The 20883-nt window shown below is 37.0% G+C and overlaps 1 pseudogene across 1 annotated transcript in view; it reads right to left on the bottom strand.

Moving 5' to 3' along the window:
* The window catches only part of LOC149781828 (sterile alpha motif domain-containing protein 9-like), a 30080-nt pseudogene extending 22739 nt beyond the window's left edge, over window positions 1-7341 (bottom strand). The window contains exon 1 of the transcript XR_016414796.1: window positions 2982-7341. The product of XR_016414796.1 is annotated as a sterile alpha motif domain-containing protein 9-like (transcript). The remainder of the gene's footprint in view (window positions 1-2981) is intronic.
* Between the last annotated feature and the right edge of the window lie 13542 nt (window positions 7342-20883).

Below are 20883 nucleotides of genomic sequence, written 5' to 3' on the forward strand. Positions count from 1 at the left end.
TCATAGGTGGAACAGTGCCTCCAACATGTTTGTAAATTATAATGTATTCAGTTTTGATGAAGTAATGAGAAAGTATGTATTCTCAATGATGACAAGAATATCTAATAGTAAGGACTGTATACTGAAATCTCTGTGGAACTATGACATTCATTTAAATTCTCATATTCTTCGCAGATGAAACAAATTACTCTTTAATTTCATTCTTAACAATACAGGGTGCAGATCATTGTGTAGATGTGTCTGTATACTTGTATGTATGATACATATGTTCTTTGATGTTTACAATGTTTTTATTTTGTATCTATATTTTAATTTATATGTATGGGCTATGTAGTCTGAAATAAAGAATTCTTATCTTATCTAGAATCATCTACCCATGGGAAGCTACTGGCATGCACATTGGCCGAGCCAGGGACTTGAACATCAGTTGAAAGAGGTGAGATTTTTGTCATCTGTAAAGGTGAGCACCTTAGAAACAGAACAATCAACCAACCAGGGACACAGATCAAAAGTAATTCTGAAAGGATTATAGACGTTAACGCATTATGATTGGAGTACAGCTAATCTTAATCTAGAATGTGTGACAGTCACGGGAAAAATAAATTATGTCAAAATTTTTCATTTTATAGAAAGCATAGTACTTGCTCTTATAATAATATGTATATAATAATATATAATAATAGAGGAAAAATACTTTTCTATGTGGGGATTCTGCCTGAAATGACAGTTTGAAGCTCCAGTCACATTTCAGTATCATGCAGTATAATATACAGAAAAGAGTCTGGAATACTTTCATTGCACAAGTAATTAATGGGATTAATTTAAAAAAGAAATATATTTTCCACATAAACTTTTAATCAGAAATTCACACACTAGTCGATAAATACTAATTGCTACACCAACAGACTATTAAAACAAACAATTCTGTTTATTAACAAGTGGTTTTGACTCCTTTATTTTTAACAATTTTCTCCATCACTTTGCTTGATTTATGGGGGTGGGATGATTAAGGAACTTAAGCACTCCTTATGAACTCAACAAATAATCATGCCATGGTGTATGCCAAATTCTCTATTACTGATAACTATAAGTTAGAAAAACTTTACATTACATTTTAATCTCATTTGGTAAACAGACTGTTTGTAATGACCAAGGAAAAAGTGCAATCATAAAGCAACAGGCTTCAGTAAATTTACTTTATTACATGCTCATTTTTTTTCTCCATTAACTTTACATTGTCAGAATCGTGCAGTATTTATGATATTGAACTCATGTGCAATTCATAGTGAACTCATGAATAAAGGAACTACTTTCTATTGTAAATAAACAATGGACGCAGACACCATCACTTTTGATTTCTTTGTCTGTGGATAAACTAAACCAACGGAATAAACTAAAGCAGATGTTTTGTGCACTGCCACAAAACGAGCTGCTTTGCCACATTCTACATCAACTTTTTTGAAAAAGTGCAATCCTAAAGCAGCAGGCTTCAATAAATTTACTTTATTATATGCTCACTTTTTTTCTCTTGCTATCTTTACATTGTCAAAATCATGCAGCATTTTACAATATTGAACTCGTGTGCAATTCATCTTGAACTCACAAGAATAAAGGAACTACTTTCTATTGTAGACAAACAATGGATGCAGACACCAGCACTTTTGATTTATTTTATTTGTCTGTGGATGTAGTAAACTAAGTGAATGAACTAAAGCAGATGTTTTGTGGACCACCACAAATGAGCTGCATTGCCACATTCCGTGTTAACATTTTTGATAAACTGTTTCAGATTTAGGCTAGCTATAGATGCCAGACAGGGTCCTTACAAATAACATGCGAGTGACAAGGCACAGAATATCTTCTTTAGCTGGTAATAAGGCAAAAAATATACTAACAGTTTTACATCCTGTGTTTCCTCAAAATGTATTTTCTTAGTTCTGCAAATCCAAATTACATGAGCTATGTCATGGGTTCTCAAGCTTGATGACACATTTCGAAAGTGAACTGTAATTGCAACTATATTCCAAGTGGAATTACATCCTCCTTACTGCACTCAAAATGAAATAAACATTATATTCCATAGCGTCTTTTTGATAATTGAAATTGAAAGACATCATATTTTTCCCACATTATGATTTCAAACATTCAATTACAGAACAAAAACACGCTTGCAGATGTCAACACGCTGTTGAAATCCTATGTACTTCACGTAGAATTGGCACAAATAAATCCAGTAAATAATCACGAAATTTTGTAGAATCAACAAAAGTACCAAAATCTATTCATTCCAGATCAAATGGAAAAGTTGTTGCAATGCGCATTCATTCACATTATGACTACAAAACACTTTTGAAAGTCATGTCTAGTGTGACTAAGTTCAAATTTATCTGGGCGGAGTTTTGTGCACATTAATAATGCTGTTGTGTAATGATAAATCTGTGCTTGTGTATTTAGTTTGGAATATGGCATATATTCAGTTCCTTTGTTTCTTGTAGTGTATTTTTGTTTACAAAATTAAGCCTTGAATAGAATAAGAAAATGAGCATATAATAAAAAGGTTACTGCATTTGTATGGGAAAATATGAACTCATTTTGTTGGATGGAATACTGCACTCCCAAGGTCGTGCAGCATATCATCCGAAAAACTCATTCATTTTTTCCCATACAAATGCAGTAACCTATAAGTACAGGAAATGAAACATTGTACAGTGTAAAATAAAAGCAAATTATTATCCATGTTGGGGCAGTTACTGAAGAGTATATGTATTGTGCCATTTGGAAACTTTGAGCATATACTGGTAATTAAAACTAGAAACGTGTTCATGGATACAACTGTCCTGTCACACTGCCTGAGAAAATGGCCTTAATACAAAGTTTAATCTGATGCAGGAAGTACAGTATATTGGTAGCAATATATATATCTATAATTTCAACAACAGATGTGATTTTACATTTTAAAAAAATAAACCTAGTATACCTACCTCATAGTCCACAGCTTTACCCCCATAGCAGAGAAAATCATTAAGTCTTTGTAGCCTTTCCCTGGCTTCAGGTGTATTCCACACTTCATCCCCTCTAGCTATGGTTTTACCGTGTATTTTCTTGTAATGGACTATATCTTCTCCAGGGTCTCCTTTGCCCAAGAAGAAGAAGGTTTTAGCTGGAATCAATCTATGATAATTTTCCTTCTGAGACTGGACATTGTGATTTCTATCATATGCAACCTTCATGTCATTTAAAGCAGTGTTTAGCTTATCCAAGTGGCAGAGTGGGAATGAACTTCGAGTTTTGGTAGGCCAGTGGAAGATGATAAGATATAGGTAAGCCTCCATATATGGTCTATTACCAGTAAAAGACAAGCCATATAGTTTCTCACTCCACTTCAACACTATGCGATAGTCTACACACAGCTCTTTTGAACAATTGGATAGGGATGCCAAAGTTGCACCCAAAGCAATCAACAAGTACCTTGAGTCTGGTTCTGAATCTACTGGAAGACCAGTTAGTTTTGCTTCGTTGTACGTTTCCAGAAAAATGTTTTCATTTCTCTCTTTTAGTTTCATAATACTATCCAACCCATAACCATAAACATATCGAGCATGGTATGTGCGACTTTTATCTGTACAATAATACATCTCCAGTCTCTTTCGCAGACTCTCCAGCTGATCCCTAGCCTGCATATCAATTGTACTTGTGTATCTTTTCTCTTTCACTTGGTATTTCTTTTCTTCAAGGACCCTAAGTGTAATATCCAGGTTCTTGTACAAGTCTTTCTTCTTTAGGCGGAGTAACTTAGTTTGGTCCATGGACTGAAACTCCAGCGGAATATAGTCAGGGTCCACTAGGAATCTGTGAAAGTCATCTTTACCTCGATTAGGACAAGTTAGTTTCTGGAACTTTTCTAAAAGTTCCAAACCTGTATTGATTTCTCCATAAAATACACTGTTGTTATCTTCATCTTCAGATGTCCTACATACTGTCTGGCCATTCTTGAATTTATCTATTGCATCAAAGGCTAGGTTGATCAACTCTTCTGCTTCATTAATTATGTCCATCTTACTTTTTAGGATCTGTCCATAGGTGTCAAGCAGGTAAGAACTCTTTTTCTTCTCAATTGCTTGTTTAATTACAGTCTCTGCTTCTGTCCAGTTTCTGCATTTTATGTAAAGAAAACGAGCAAGCTGTTGTGCCATCATAGGATCCTCTGTGCATTCAAAGCATTTCTTCATAAGTTTTATTACTTTCTTATCCCCACCATCTTCAAAATCATTCAGTGCTAATACTAATTCTGAGAATTCTCATCTATGTCCATCCTCTGACCACCATCTGTTTTTGAACAGACTATTAACAATTTCAACAAAGCTTTTGGAGCAGAAGTTTCTTTCACGTACATGCTGTTCAACAACTTTCAACACCTCAACAGCTACATCATAAAGGCTCTGTTCTGAATGGCCATGATTCGTTCTAGAAGCTCCATTGCAAGGGCTTGAGATATAATGCTCAAGCCTCCAGTTGTATAGCCCTGACCCTCTGGTGATTTCTTGATTAGTAGGGTTTGAAGAGCTTTGCTCACTGTTACATTCCATGTATATTCTTCCATACATGGCAAAAATTTCTTCCGAGGAGGTACTGTTAATCCAGCTGCTGGTGATCGAATGAGCTGCTCCAAAGGAACATGCCCTGTGGGTAAGGCAGTCATCATATGATCAAACACACTACTAGGCACAGGCTGAAATAGCATGTCATACGAGTTAATGAAGGCAAGACACTTCAAGAAACATTTCTCTGTATCGTCATGAATATCTTCATAAAATCGTGCAGCGATATCTTTGATATAGCTCTTGTTAAATTGCTGCTTCATCAAATTAAAGGCAATTAGGTTCTCCAACTTTATCTTCCCACTATCAAAATATCTTTCATAGTTTTCCAAAGATTTAGTTTTCTTATCAAACCATGCAATCTCCTCCTCGCTAAGTTGATGAGTCAACACAATATCACTTGAAGATGACACTTTCTTTTCAACTGAAATACTTGCTCTCTTTACAATCAAAAGCAGGCAAAACAGCCCGCCTGCATTTTCAGATTTATTGGCCAAATAATGCAGTTGTTGAAGTAAATGGCTTATTTTCTCATCACTTTCATTGTCAAGAAGAGCTATTACTGGTCTATTAGCTTTATCATCTTTGAACCTACGAAACTTCTCAATCTGTGATGCTGTCTGCTTTGTTATTTTTTTAATAACACAACAACGGTATTTGGGATCAGCTGCATCTGATCGAATTTGGCTGAAATGCCACAAGACATGTCGGCCTAATGTACTCCCACCTGCACCAGCATGGTGTTTCAAAATTTCAGTCTGTACTAATTGATCCTCATCAAAATCCCTTGGCTTCAGCTTGCTCCTAATGTTATCCTGGAGCTTTGGAAATATCTGTCTTGCAACAACTTGATCCTCAAACAAAAAATTCCACCAGGATACAAGGGCACCCCTGTAGAATTCTTCTTCAACATCTTCTTTCTTTGTGTTCAGGTCATCAGCTGACATACTACTCTTTTCTTCAAGAAACTGTCTGCAACTAAGTATTTCTAAGTCATCCAATTCTTTGTCAATCTTATCCTTGGCAGTCATTGTACATTCTCCAAAGGATGCTGGTAGATAGCATGTTTCCAATCTTCTATCTTTTATTACAGTTTTCATAATTTCATTAAAATTACCCCACTGCAGCCCTACAATAAATCTTTCAGCAATCACATTTTTGGGGACCTTCTTTCACTTGCAAAGGGATATCTTCCACTTTTCTGCTACCCCTGGATTTTCAGCCACTACAATCCACTGGTTTTTAAACTTTAGAAAAACTTCTTCAGCTGCCTCCAACATAGGGTCCCCAGCTTCTATGTCATCAATCTTCTCAAACAGTAAGACTATAATCACCGCCCTTCCATCTGGGATAATTTCATGATTTAAGAGCCGTATTGCCTCTTGCACCCCTTCTCTTCTTTCCTGATTCCATTCACCTATTTTCAATACTGGACTATCAGCAGCCTTGTAACCATTGCAGAAAATCCAAGGCATTTTACTGCCAGTTGCAAGATTCTCTTTAACATCATCTATACAATGTCGGTTAAAATTGTGTGGCCCAAGCACAAAACAGGGATTTCCATCTTTCGATTCAACAAAGTGAAGCAGCTGATCACCACCATCAAAGTGAAATACGGCCTTCAATGATCCCAGCATATCCACAACAAAATCTAGATTTTTCTCTAAGAATTTCATGTCCATATTACTTGCTAAGGGTCCAAAAAATAGAACTGGGAAAAGTTCATCAGATATGTATTTGTTCCCTTTTGTCACTAACCTTCGTAGATGGAAACCAAGATCAGATTCACTGTTCATATTTGGAACTGCTCTGTCCTCCCTTTGTTTCCTTGTTTCTGCTAATTCTTTTAATTCCTCCTGTAACTGTCTTTCCATATCTGAATCCAACTCAATCAACTGGATCAAACTGCTATCGTATGCAAAAACACTTCTCTTTAACGGACCATATGGTGGAAACATTATCGCAAACATTTCGGTTTTGGTGTAAATTGACAATGGTTCCACATCCACTTCAATAACAAAGAGCATCTTTTTCATGTCCTCTTCCACAACAGGAATGAACTGAGGGTTGCCAATACACTTTTTAACAATACCAAACTGTTCTTTGTTGAAACATTTCTCTAATGAAGAAGAAAATTCTTTTCGAACATTATCTACATTTGAAACCCTTATTCCTTTTATTTCTCTTCTGCATTCATCTCCGTCATCAGACATCTCAACACCAAAATGTATTGTACCGTTGGTTCTGCTGTTCAAGCATGCTGCTGCAAATTTCACCATTTCCTTACTAAGCCACTGCTCCTGGCTAACAGAAATGCATTTTGGTGGTGCCATAAATCTATGGACTGGGTTAATCAGGTTGTATAACCCGTTAACACTTGATGTCCGAACTCCCCCTCTTTTGTACACATCTGTCTCACTTGCTGGTTGTGCAAATTTTCTAAATGTTTCCTGCCATTTTGCTGATGCGTCTTCACCTTCATGCCTCATATTCTCCTCACTTAATTCTCTCCTTATCTTCGTCAGTATTGTTTGTATACCCAAGGTCAATTTAAAATGACTTTAAAAAAATGTCAACATAACATCTGTTGTCAAATGCGAAAATACTTCTCCATTAATATCTTCTTCTGTAAGAACTTCCGAAAGCTTTCCTGGATCAATACAAGTATTTTTTAGACGGTCTGCTAAAACTTCATGAAGCATTTTTACAGACATATCTTGTAATCTTGGCTTCTGCCCCACATTAGTTCCTGAAATTACATGTGAAACATGAGTGACTTCACTATACACTCTTTTCTTCCATGTATAAATTTACAAGCAACAACAGCTGTCAGTAATGGGTACACTGGAAAAAGTTAAACATGCTACAATTTGCTCAACCTGAGCAGATCAACATTACACAACTAGAGGTGGGTGTCTCCAATGCAAATAGGCATAACCTCTAAAATGACAGCAATTAAATTTGTTCATGACTTCATAATTATAAAACTGCATATTCGATTTATTGGGTATAAACACCAAAAGGTTTAAACAAGAGGCTCCTTTTTGTGGAACCTGTCTTCAATTTAGCTACAAAGTAAAAGTTTTAACATTTTTAATCTAAGCAATTTATAGTATAAAACTTAATCTTGGGTACAAACAGATATATGAATGTAAGTCTGGACTAAAGTGACTGTTGTGTTGAGCTTCCAGCAAGGCAGGTTTTAAAGTTTTAACATTTTTAATCTAAGCAATTATAGTATAAAACTTAATCTTGCATACAAAAAAAAAGATCTATGAATGTAAGTCTGGACTAAAGTGTCTGCTTTGTTGAGCTTCCAGCAAGGCAGGATTAAAACAAGAGTCCCTTGCAGGGATTGATGCTCTTCTGTCCGAAAAGAACTTCCTTTGATAAAAAATAAGACAATTTCATCATTTTTAGTTGCTGAGTACTTAAACTATATCTAATATTCTTGAGGGAAACGATTTTCAAATTAGCACCCCTACTGGATGTAAGATTGGCAATATTTGATTTGGAACAAACTAGACACCATAAAAATTTTTTTGCTTAAATTCTGACATTGAAATGACCATCCATTTTGGAGAATTAGGTATATAATATGACATAAAATAAGTGCTACATCACTGACAAATGTTATCAAAAATGATAAACTTAATTTCAGCTGCCCATGTTAATTAATCTTCAAACATCAGATTAGGGCCAATTTATTTCTGTATGAAGTGAAATAACTCATCATATGTACTGTGTGAAAACATCACCTCTTTAGTTTCAGAAAAAGACAGTGCCAAACGAAGCTTTGTCATACAACGTTCTCAGCATTTTTAAAGTTTCCAACTGATGTTGTGATTGTGCAAATGCTGACATTTTTTTACACCCTTGTTTTGCAGTTTTATTGGGATAATATTTTGAATTTGGGTAATTTACATTTTCATGTCCTTTTCAGTGCTTTGCAAATTTTATAAATTTCAACAAGAGTCAAATATATATGGTAAAATAAAATGACATGTTTTAAGAAAAACACATTGTGTTTAATTGACAAATTTATAAGTTCTTCTTACATTTAATCTTTGTTTGCATCTTAAAACCATATGTTGATAATTAATGTTATCCCACCAAAAATGTATCCAAATAGTACATGTAGATAGACATAAAGACGGGGGGTGGGGGCAGGGTTAGAGTGCAGATATTGTTAGAAGAGCAAAGACATCCATATAAATGTTCACATAAAGACAAAAAAATTGGTAGGAACACTTTAGTTTTCCATCTTCATTAAAATCTCTCTGAAAATAACACAACTTTTCCAAATACTTAACATGGTGTACATGGAAATATGATGGAAACTACAAGGACAAATCATTTCATATGTGCCAACACTCTTTTGGCACATGGAAGGTAATATGGAAATCATCTGAATTTCAATAAGTTCATTGTGGCAGCCATATATGTGGTCAAAACTGGACAATTTTCATTCAGGATCAACTAGACATTATAATTACTTTTCTGGTCACAGGTTGATATGAGTTTCTATTTAAAAGGAGTAGCAATAGCAAGGTTTTTCAAGAGGGTTACCATGACGGCCATGTTCTCAGATCGGCACCATTTTCATATAATACCAATTGGACATCACAAGAAGTCTTTTGATGAAAATCCAAGGTTGATTTCAATTTCCAACTTAGACGAGTACCAATATGAAGATGGAGGCTGTAGCAGCTGTATTTAATATCAGATCAGCATAATTTTTACTGAAGACCAACTGGACACAGGATAGGAAGTCTTCCAGTGAAAACCTCATACTGAAGACCTACTGGACATAGGATAGGAAGTCTTCCAGTGAAAACCTCATACTGACACCAACTGGACATAGGATAGGAAGTCTTCCAGTGAAAACCTCATACTGACACCAACTGGACATAGGATAGTAAGTCTTCCAGTGAAAACCTCATTAAGACCTATATGACCTGTGACAAAATTATTCAATATTCTAAATCTCTGAATGTATATTTTCAACAGTGTTGTTACTCTATTCATGCTATATATTAGACATGTATATAAACAGTATATACATATATGTACCAATTCGTACAATTACATATGCCTTTTCTGTTTTCACTACAGGTGTATTTCTCATTTAATATGCATTGATTAAAGATGGTAACTGTGCCAATGAATCATGTATTTTCGCATGCATTTATTACCGACCCCCCCCCCCTCACAAATTTTTGTTGGTGCATGCATAATTTTCTTCAGCTAACTGATCTGGTTGCTTATAACATGGTTCAGTCTATAACAAAGTTGGGTTGTATGGCTTCCAACTACCGTATTATAGCATGGTCACACTGTATATATAAAACGCTGAAACATTACTTTCAGCCTTACTTACAATGTGTTCTAAGGACAATAATCATAAATAAAGATTTCATTAAGTGTAAAGCCTGAGATTGCTCACGTGGATGCCTAGTGAGGTCAATCATTAAATTTTATGTTATTTCTAAAACATCAAGGCACAATAAAGGTGTGCTACAATAATGTAGTCAATGAATGTTATTTATGTGGATATACTGTTATAAAAAAATAATTACCCAAATATTGGTCATATCCAATATACATATCATTCAATTCAAAACATTCTGAAGGTAAATGAAACTAGTTTACTTGGCATTTCAAATGTATCTTCATCTGTTTCTTTTCTTAAGAGACCTGTGAAAACTTAACTGATGAAGTTTAAGGAAAATATGTCTCTTAAAATATTTACTCTTGCAAGTCCAGGCTTTCCAGATTACAATTTTAGCTATGGCAGATAAAACTTGTCTGCCCACATAGGTAACAGCCAGAGTGATCTCCATTTTATATCGGGATTGACACCAAATCTTCTACTTCTTGTACTTCAGTTACTATTGGAGAACACACGCTCTCCTGACTAAATGTAATTTCAAGGATGCAAGGAAAGTGTATCAGTATTATGAACAGACAAGTTTTAATAAATCAAAAAACATATTTTACTCCGACAAAAGGACTTTTTATCCTTCAACATGTTACCTGATCAAATATCTTAGGAAAAGTGGTAAGAGGTGGAGGGAGTTACATCCCTTACCCTGGAGAAGAAGGTAGCTGCTAGAGTCAAAGAACCAGCTGGTGTACTGGCTCCTTATTACAGGACAAGGCTTTAGGGAGAAGGAAAAAATTGCCCCATAAAACCAGCAGAACTCATATCACAACATCCATGAAAAGCTGTCAACTGACCTGGGAAGGTAACCTGTTCTAATTAACCTTATGGAATGACAGATCTATGGGGTAGAAACAAGAGAAAGTTTACCCTGATCTCTATCCCATAATCTCTGCTTGCGAACACTGCTCTAATGCAATGCTTGCTGTGACTGTCCTTATCTCATGAGTTGAAATGCATAACAGCTTCATTGGATCTTTGGGTTAATTCTTTGTATGCATCTTAGCCCGGATGAAAGATATCAACTTTTCCCTATTCCAAAGGTAAAAACAGACAAGCTCTCCTGAGTCACATCAGCTTTGGTTCTTTTTACTAGGTACTAGTACAAATCTCTCACCTGAACCTGTGGATGACTATCAGCTGAAGGATCAAGGTGGCTTCACCACAAAAGATTGATTGCCCATGAGATGGAACCTGCTCCTGAAAATGAGGCAGGGGCTGTTATGAGTGATACTGACCCACTCTATCGTCTTAGGAACTGTAGATAGTTCAGACTAACCAACAAGGAATTTATTTTGCTAATCTCACCTGCTGTAGGTAGGATGAGTATGGACCAACAAGGCATTTATTTTGCTACTCTTACCTGCTGTAGGTAGGATAAGTAGGAAGCAGATCTTATATAAGAGTTGAACCAATGAGGCTCATAGGTGTTCCAACAGCAAAACAGTACTTTATTCAACCAATGGTGCTCATAGGTGTTCAAACAGCAAAACAGTACTTTATTCAACCAATGATGCTCATAGGTGTTCAAACAGCAAAACAGTACTTTATTCAACCAATGATGCTCATGTGTTCAAACAGCAAAACAGCACTTTATTCAACCAGAACCCATAAAAGCTTTCAGTTTAAGCACAAATCAAGGATCAGAGGGAGATGTCTATGTTTTGTCCTTAAGAAAGTTAGCAATTTGGGGTACTAATGCCTTCAATGGAGGGATATCTTCTTGCTGTCACCAATGTAATATAATTTTCCACTTCCCCATATACACTGTAAAAGAGGTGAACCTTTTTCTCCTGAGAAAATCCCTTGCCTTGTTCCAGAGTTAGATTTGTTTTTCTGATGGCCTGCTTACGTACTTCCTCTGCCTGGCCATTACAGAGAAGACTGGAAACAAATGGCTGCTCAAATAGGTTTTGTTGTGGTCTTTTAAAACAGCGGAAGTAAAGAGTATTGGATCTTTTTGGGGACATCGTATGTCTTGGGACACCATAAAATAAATTTTAAATTAAATTTTTTATGCACTGTATGTTCTCGGACATATTGGGGTTTTATAAGTCATAAATTGCAGAATACCTTTTAAATTATTTGAAATTTACAAGTCAGAAATTGCACTCAAACTTAATTTTAATTTAAAAAAATATTTAACTGTGTACTTTAGAGACAACTATTTAATCTAATGAAGCATCACTACATCAAACCAACCCTATTCCTGCACATGTATGATTCATTCTTTTTGTGCATGAATATTTTTAGCTCCGTCACATCATGAAAAATTATCAATGAAGGCAAAACATCTCCTCTGTAGAAACTGCAAGGACTAAAGTTAGATTTTCTATCTATGCCAGTTAGGCAAATTCTCAATTTTAACCACCTTCTTATTGACAGACCATCAAGGAATGAGACCAAAGTAAACTGGCATTTCATGCATGTTAATGATCAACTTGTCTGTGAAAACATCTCTTCTCGCCTTCATGAATTCATTGAATGGCTTTATTTTCTCCTCATGTAACATGATGTCCCACCCAGTCACATTATCCTGACACTAGGCTGACCAGTCCTAACACTAACCTCTTAATGCTGAGCGCCAGGCAAGGCAGCTGTTAGTACCATTTTTGTAAGTCTTTGGTATGACTCAGTCGTGGGTTCATATTAGCATTAACTGCAACTAGAGGAATGGTGCACAATTTGCACACATCAATATATCCCTGCCTCCTCCAAATTCCTATCATACCCCATGATGCCAATGAGTCTATCGTCTATTGTAACATATATTTGTTAGTTTTTTCATTCATTATATGCTATGGATAATTGTATTTTGGACTTGACCCTGTCCAAAATCAAGTTCATTCTCTACCTTAACTGAATGATTGATTTTGGTTTGGTAAACAATATGTTTAACTCAATCTGAGTCCAGAACATTGAAAATGCCTGTTATTTACCACATTTTATATTAAAATTTTAGTAACGAACCTTCATACTATAAATAAGATCGTATCTTGTAAACATCTGGAACCTTCCAGAAAGAAATTTCCATTATTTAAAAGGGTTTTTTTCATTATAGAAAATGCTAATTGAGACCTAAAGTCAAGCAGAGGACTACATAACCTTGTTTATCTTGAAATTATTTATTTATGGTGTAAGATCTGAGCAGAACCAGTTGTATTCTTGTGTCCAGTATTTCATTTGGGTTGGAATTTATTTAAACTATTTAGTTCAAGATATTCTTCTCTGGAAATACAAGTGCTCAAAAATAACACTCTTGGGAACAGACACTTGGATTTATAGTGATATTCAAATAAGGATATATTCTTGTGATTCAACAAATAACTGAGTGCACATCACTATGACACAAACCATCACATGCACATCAACACTTCCAGCGTTACATTTATTTTGGAATACCACTACAGTTTATTCTGAATTTCAATCATTACAACTTGTGTTCAAAATTCTAGGATTATTTGGAATTTAATTCACATTAATAATTTTTCTTTTTGTATTCTAGAGAAATAAATTATATGCTGAAATTATATGTTGAATTTTACAAAACTTTTCAATCTTTTCCATTATTTAATTTAAGACAAAAGAATCATAATAATATGGTGAAATGAATACCATGACCAGCAGATTATAAACCAGCCATTGTTAAAAATCTTCAATGTAGGCACTAGTAGGGCACTGTGTTTTTCTGGAGATTGCTAACCAACAGGTCTCCATGACTTTGATCTCTGGCAAAAGTACATGTCCCTGAACTAAATGTATTGTGCAGACTCTTTATTTTCTTATCAAATTCAACAAAACAATTATCTCCAACCTTTAAACTCAAGACTCTATAGGTTTCTTTAATACCCAAGTCAAACCACCCAAAATATTTCACTACAGAACTTACTCTGCAAAATCCAATTTTCTCCAAGTCATGATGACCCCAACTTTTGATCCCTGAAATTAACTGGCCCCCTCTCAAAGCTGAAGTATAAGCCCATCACAAACTCTGGTCAAGGTGCATGGTCTAGAACTAAAGTTACTATGCAACAAGAATACTTCAAAGGGACTGAAGTCTACTGTTTTAAAATATTTTCCAGAATTTCAGGTTAAGTCTATTTCTTCCTTTTTACTAACAGCTACCTCGCTTGGCGCTCAGCATTAAGAGGTTAGTGTTAGGACTGGTCAGCCTGGTGTCAGGATAATGTGACTGGGTGGGACATTATGCTACATGCCTGCGGCATGATGCCCCAGTGCAAAACATCACCATAAACTGCCACACTGCAGACATCATAGCGATATGACTAAAAAATTGTTAAAGTTTTACTTTAAAAAATCCAAATCACACACACATATTTCTTCCTTTTAATTGCCGAGTGTTGAAACCATCACCCATATTCTTCAATGATTCTTCAACCATCTCTCAGATTCTTCAACGATAACAAGATTTACAAATTAGTTGTGGTGGTGGATATATTGTTTGTCAAAATGGAGCTGTTTTCATTTAGGACCAACCTGACATCATTACAAGTCTTCTGATGAAAACCCCATGTCAATCTGACTAGGATTATGTTGTGTTTTGTTAATTCTAAACCTCTAATAACTAATTTGAGGAGGGAATAATCACTCTAGACTGGGACTCTAGCCATCAACACGATAATAGTAGGCAGTTAATTACTGCCATTAATGTTCTATGTACTAACGATTCCCCAGAACATTATCATGATAATAAAGACAGCACAAATTAAGGTTTCACCTGCTTGAATATCAAGAAATTTTCTGTCTGTTGACTATTTCTAATCCATGGAGTCCTGATAAAGGAAATAAGTTTCAACTTACATATAATACAAAGCATATACTGCTTTTCTCCTCAATGCAAATTGTGCTGTTTTTTCTCCTCAATGCAAATTGTGACAAAGAACAATTAAGTACTGACACAACCAAAAATGAGTTTCAATGATACATAATCAGTTAAAAATAAATGACTTCTGTGCAGCCAAATGTATGGATATAATTAAATTATACAGATTTTTTGAAAAATATGAAGGTAAATCAGTGGTAATTTGCATGAATTCATTATAATCTACCAAGGTATAGGACAATTGGCTGCTGTCACTTGGTTCTCCAAATATTGTCAAAATGTGTAAAATCTATCCCTGATTTTGTCCAAAGGTGCTACAATTTTGTCTGATCATAAATTTATATTCTTGTAAGATGAACATTTTTAAAAAGCTGGTGGTAGTAATCTAAACATACTTTGTCACAGACTCTTTTCTGTACCACATGTTCATAGAACAAGGTACCTTACCATAGTCTGAAAACCTACCTAATTGCAAAGCCTAACGAAGGTGTTATGGATGGATGCACACAACATGCCCTTATAACAGCAATGGCAGGGCATACAAACCATATTTGGACAGTATTTACTCGATGGCATGAGTGACTGCAAGACACAAGACAGGAATAATTAGCTGCCCATCTCAAAACACATGCAGTTACTAGTTCACTTGCAGTTTCAAAGATGACTGGACTTTGATTTCAAAATCCAATAAACCTGTTTTATAATAACAACCACCACCAGTACATTTAAAAACACTTTAAAAAAATGTTTTCTCTTCTAAAAAGGATACATTCCTATTTTGACACTTTAACACTTCTGCAACCATACATTTTAAACATTCGAATTCCATCTGACAGCCTCAGATTCCTTGCAACAGTAGCATGCAGGATTTCAGCTGAAGTGGTACTTTTAGTGTCTTCCTCAAAATTAGCAGCCAGAATCATCATGATCTTTTCTTTCTCAATTGACTTAAGTATTTCCTCTGTTAAAAGAAAGTTGTCAAAGTAAATTATAAAAAATCTGCAATTACAATATGAATATATCACATCAAATGTTTATTCAATGAAAATAATATATAAAAACATGCTAAAGAAATTGCAGCATGCATAATAGCACACTTCTATGGTATGTAAGACCTGGAACATTTAATAGCATCGCAGAAAATGTTAGGTAAGCTTAAAAACAAAACTACAGTATATACTTAGGTGGAATGGGGTCTAAGTTTTATAAAATTGTTAAGCTTTTGGTCACTTCTGCAGACCTGAAGACGAAATCATATTTCTGTGTATTTGTGTGCCTGGATGTACTCCCACACTATCCAGCTTTCAAAAACTTTAGTACTGACTTTACACTGCAAGGACATGCAACTGCCACTTCAACTGATACACATGTATTGAAGCAATCTTACTTCGGGGACAAGTCTCCTTGCCTGCTCTAAAACTGGTATCCTACAAATTCCTTAAGCATCCTGTATGGTAGCCCTAATGATGAACTAAAAAATAATCTCAAACAGAGGCGTAGCTATGATATTTTGCGCCTGGGGACGAACTATAAAATTGGCGCCCCAGCCCCCTCCCCGTTTAATCACATTTTTGAATATTACCCTTGTTTACTTATTATAATGTAACATTGTAAGCCTCATTTTGGCGCCCGGGGACATATGTACCCCCCTGCCCCCCCCCCCCAGTTATGCCTCTGATCTCATATTGGGCCTATTTGTTGTACCTAATGAAGGTATAGCATGTGATACTTTCGGGATACTAGGCTGTGACCACTGACAAATGATTCTGGTCTTATTTTATTCCTATGGACAAAGATTTCAACCTCTGCATACAAATATGTGACAGGTCAACAATGTCAAATCAGGATATTGACAAAATATAAAAGATTTCAGTTCAAATCCAAGTATAATGATGAAACCAATTTTTAATATATAAAATGGAAATCACATTTAAATAATTTCAACAGGTTTATATTTAAATATCTATCTCAAGTTTTATCTGTCACTGAGAGTTGACAGAACAAAGTGAACAACTTTGATTTGAAACAACATTAATAGCAATGGCATACAAACATAGAGACTGAGAGAAGCATACAGTTTATTTACCATACTGTGGTTCAAAAACTGGAATGCACAAACTGTCACAATTTCAGTAAAATATGTTGATATGTCATTCACTAAATTTCCAAATTCAATCAGCATTTGATCAGAATTGTGGAGTCCAGAGTGGAAATAAAATCAGCCAATCAGATACAAGAACACTTCATTTATATGCATAGGTTTTGCTCATTATCAAACTCCAAAAGTGTAATGATGTAAGCACATGGTAAAAAACATTTCCCCCATGTTGCAGTAGCAGTCAATTTTTCCAGTACATCCATCAGATCATCTTTTGCAATTCATTGCACAAATTTAGTTGTGAAATGGGTCTCTGTGGTAGATACTATTGTACTTGATGCACAATAAAATAGCCTCCAGTTTTGTACATCGGCTTGGTTTCATCTTTATTCTTCTTGTTCATAGTTATTCACACACTTCCACCTCCACCCAATTTTTAACTTGTACTGTATTCTGCATAAGCTGAACATATATCTATCAATAAATTGTCTTGAAGATCCCCCAAAATGGCTAAACCACATTTTCCAAGGCTATACAATCTCAAATAGCACTGATTGATATTAATAAATGGCTTCATGATTCTCACTGCTTTAAACAAGTATCCCAGTTCAGTTCTGGCTTCAAAAGATGTAAGTCTCTATTATTTCCTGTTTACCTTAAACTGCTCCTCTCTCAGAATACTAAAGGAAGTAGCTGAGAATAGGTTGGCATGCAAAGCTATCATGGTTACAAGTATCTGGTTTTTCTGCTCATTGGCATCAATTATTTTGATGGGAAGGCATGTTCAGGCATCTATAGAAATATTCACTTTGGCCACATCAGCATTCAATTATGAAGGTGTGGACGGCCACTTTGGGAACTGTATCTGGCAGCTTGCAAAAGAGACAATTGTTCTCAACATTGAAGAAGGAAAAGATTACTCTCTACATTGTTGAGTCATAATTTGGCCTAGCGAAAACCTGACATTTCCTCAATCATGGATGAATGTGGGAGATGTAACAGGTCTGGGTCTGTTGGTACCCCAGAGATCTTTTCCAAAATGGATGATTTGTGGCTCAAGTCTAGGGGTAAAAAGGACCAGACCTCCTCCAACTGAGAGTAAGGGGTGGGCCAGAGAGATGTCATTACCACTGCTTCAGTCTAAAACTTGTCTGAGTGAACGAAGTTAGAGAGGGCATCAACATCATCATAGTATAATTCACTCTGAGTCGGAGAATGGCTGGGCATCACGAAGTCCCTTGTTGGTGGGGGCACAGGAACACTGCACCACAGCCCATAGTTTAGTATGAGTTCCTGAGGGGAGAGAAGAATGTCTGTCTACCCTGGATGATGTTACACATTTAAGCTTCTGAGAGGAGGCCATCTAGTGGAGAAGATGATGGCGGAACACGAGCTGCAGAATCACCTTGACTGCGAGGGTATGTCCTATAGCCCATAGGGGCATAATGGACCAAGGGCTCTGAAGGTGGAGGGCCCCACATCATGTAAGGGTTCATCAGTATTATCAGTAATGGGGGAGGAGGGTTACTGATGCATTCCCTGTCCTTAGCCTGAGTCCTGTGGGTAGACTCCAAATCCTGCATAGAATAGAATGGTAGCGGGGAAAGAGGGAGGAACTCAGTTAATACCCTGTCCCCATACTTTGAGTATGACAAGTGATACTAGAAGAAGACCTCGTCTTCAATGATTTATCACACTGTGCATAATAGGTGCAGTGCCTCACCTCCCCAAGAGGAGGGATCATCATGCTACCAGAAGCATGAGATGTGTTTCTGTGCCTCACCTCCTTGTGGCCACACCACCACACAGACTGTCCTGACATTATCCTGGCCTTTCTTGTGGCCACACTGCCACACAGACTATCCTGATATTATACTGGCCTTTCTTGTGGCCACACTGCCACACACACTGTCCTGACATTATCCTGGCCTTTCTTGTGGCCACACTGCCACACAGACTGTCCTGACATTATCCTGGCCTTTCTTGTGGCCACACTGCCACACAGACTGTCCTGACATTATACTGGCCTTTCTTGTGGCCACACTGCCACACACACTGTCCTGACATTATCCTGGCCTTTCTTGTGGCCACACTGCCACACAGACTGTCCTGACATTATACTGGCCTTTCTTGTGGCCACACTGACACACAGACTGTCCTCACATTATCCTGGCCCATCTTGTGGCCACACTGCCACACAGACTGTCCTGACATTATACTGGCCTTTCTTGTGGCCACACTGACACACAGACTGCCCTGACATTATACTGGCCTTTCTTGTGGCCACACTGCCACACACACTGTCCTGACATTATCCTGGCCTTTCTTGTGGCCACACTGACACACAGACTGTCCTGACATTATCCTGGCCCATCTTGTGGCCACACTGCCACACAGTCTGTCCTGACATTATCCTGGCCCATCTTGTGGCCACACTGCCACACAGACTGTCCTGACATTATCCTGGCCTTTCTTGTGGCCACACTGACACACAGACTGTCCTGACATTATACTGGCCTTTCTTGTGGCCACACTGCCACACACACTGTCCTGACATTATCCTGGCCTTTCTTGTGGCCACACTGCCACACAGACTGTCCTCACATTATCCTGGCCTTTCTTGTGGCCACACTGACACACAGACTGTCCTCACATTATCCTGGTCTTTCTTGTGGCCACACTGACACACAGACTGTCCTCACATTATCCTGGCCCATCTTGTGGCCACACTGCCACGCAGACTGTCCTGACATTATACTGGCCTTTCTTGTGGCCACACTGCCACACAGACTGCCCTGACATTATACTGGCCTTTCTTGTGGCCACACTGCCACACAGACTGTCCTGACATTATCCTGGCCTTTCTTGTGGCCACACTGCCACACAGACTGTCCTGACATTATCCTGGCCCATCTTGTGGCCACACTACCACACAGACTGTCCTGACATTATCCTGGCCTTTCTTGTGGCCACACTGCCACACAGACTGTCCTGACATTATCCTGGCCCATCTTGTGGCCACACTGCCACACAGACTGTCCTGACATTATCCTGGCCTTTCTTGTGGCCACACTGACACACAGACTGTCCTGACATTATACTGGCCTTTCTTGTGGCCACACTGCCACACACACTATCCTGACATTATCCTGGCCTTTCTTGTGGCCACACTGCCACACAGACTGTCCTGACATTATCCTGGCCTTTCTTGTGGCCACACTGCCACACAGACTATCCTGACATTATACTGGCCTTTCTTGTGGCCACACTGCCACACAGACTGTCCTCACATTATACTGGCCTTTCTTGTGGCCACACTGCCACACAGACTGTCCTCACATTATACTGTAATAAAGAATTAAGAAATGTCACATTAAATTACTTGTTGCCGTGAAGCTCAATTGGTTGTATGCAGTGTTGTACCGCATGTACCCCTGTGGATGCATTAAGAACACTTTGAACAAAGTAAACAGCTAGTTGACCTCATGGAAATTACCAGTGGTTATTCTTATAGAATAAAATGATATTTCACATGTGCGCATATTAAAGAAACATGCAAATGCATATGTAATGTCAACAAGAGCATGGGCAAACATTAAAAGTATAAAACATGAAATTGAAAATAGAGGAAACAATGTCCTCAATGTTACCTAGGGCTTGTTGTTATTTGCTTAGAACAGAGAGACTTGCATAAACCACACTGTATATATGTAATGAGCATATGCCCACCCTAAAAGGATTGAACGTGGGGTAGCCTCAGGAACCCTTTAAAGAACTAAGTTCTAAAGTGGGAAAGGTTACCATACATTTTTCTATTATTAAAACAGAATGAACAGTTGAAAAACTGAGATTTAGTAATACTAAAGAAGAAGACTGCTATTATTTGCAATAACTTGCCAGA

This window comes from Sinohyriopsis cumingii, chromosome 15 (genome assembly GCF_028554795.1).
Source record: "Sinohyriopsis cumingii isolate HCF-2022 chromosome 15, ASM2855479v2, whole genome shotgun sequence".
Classification (NCBI taxonomy): Eukaryota; Metazoa; Mollusca; class Bivalvia; order Unionida; family Unionidae; genus Sinohyriopsis; species Sinohyriopsis cumingii.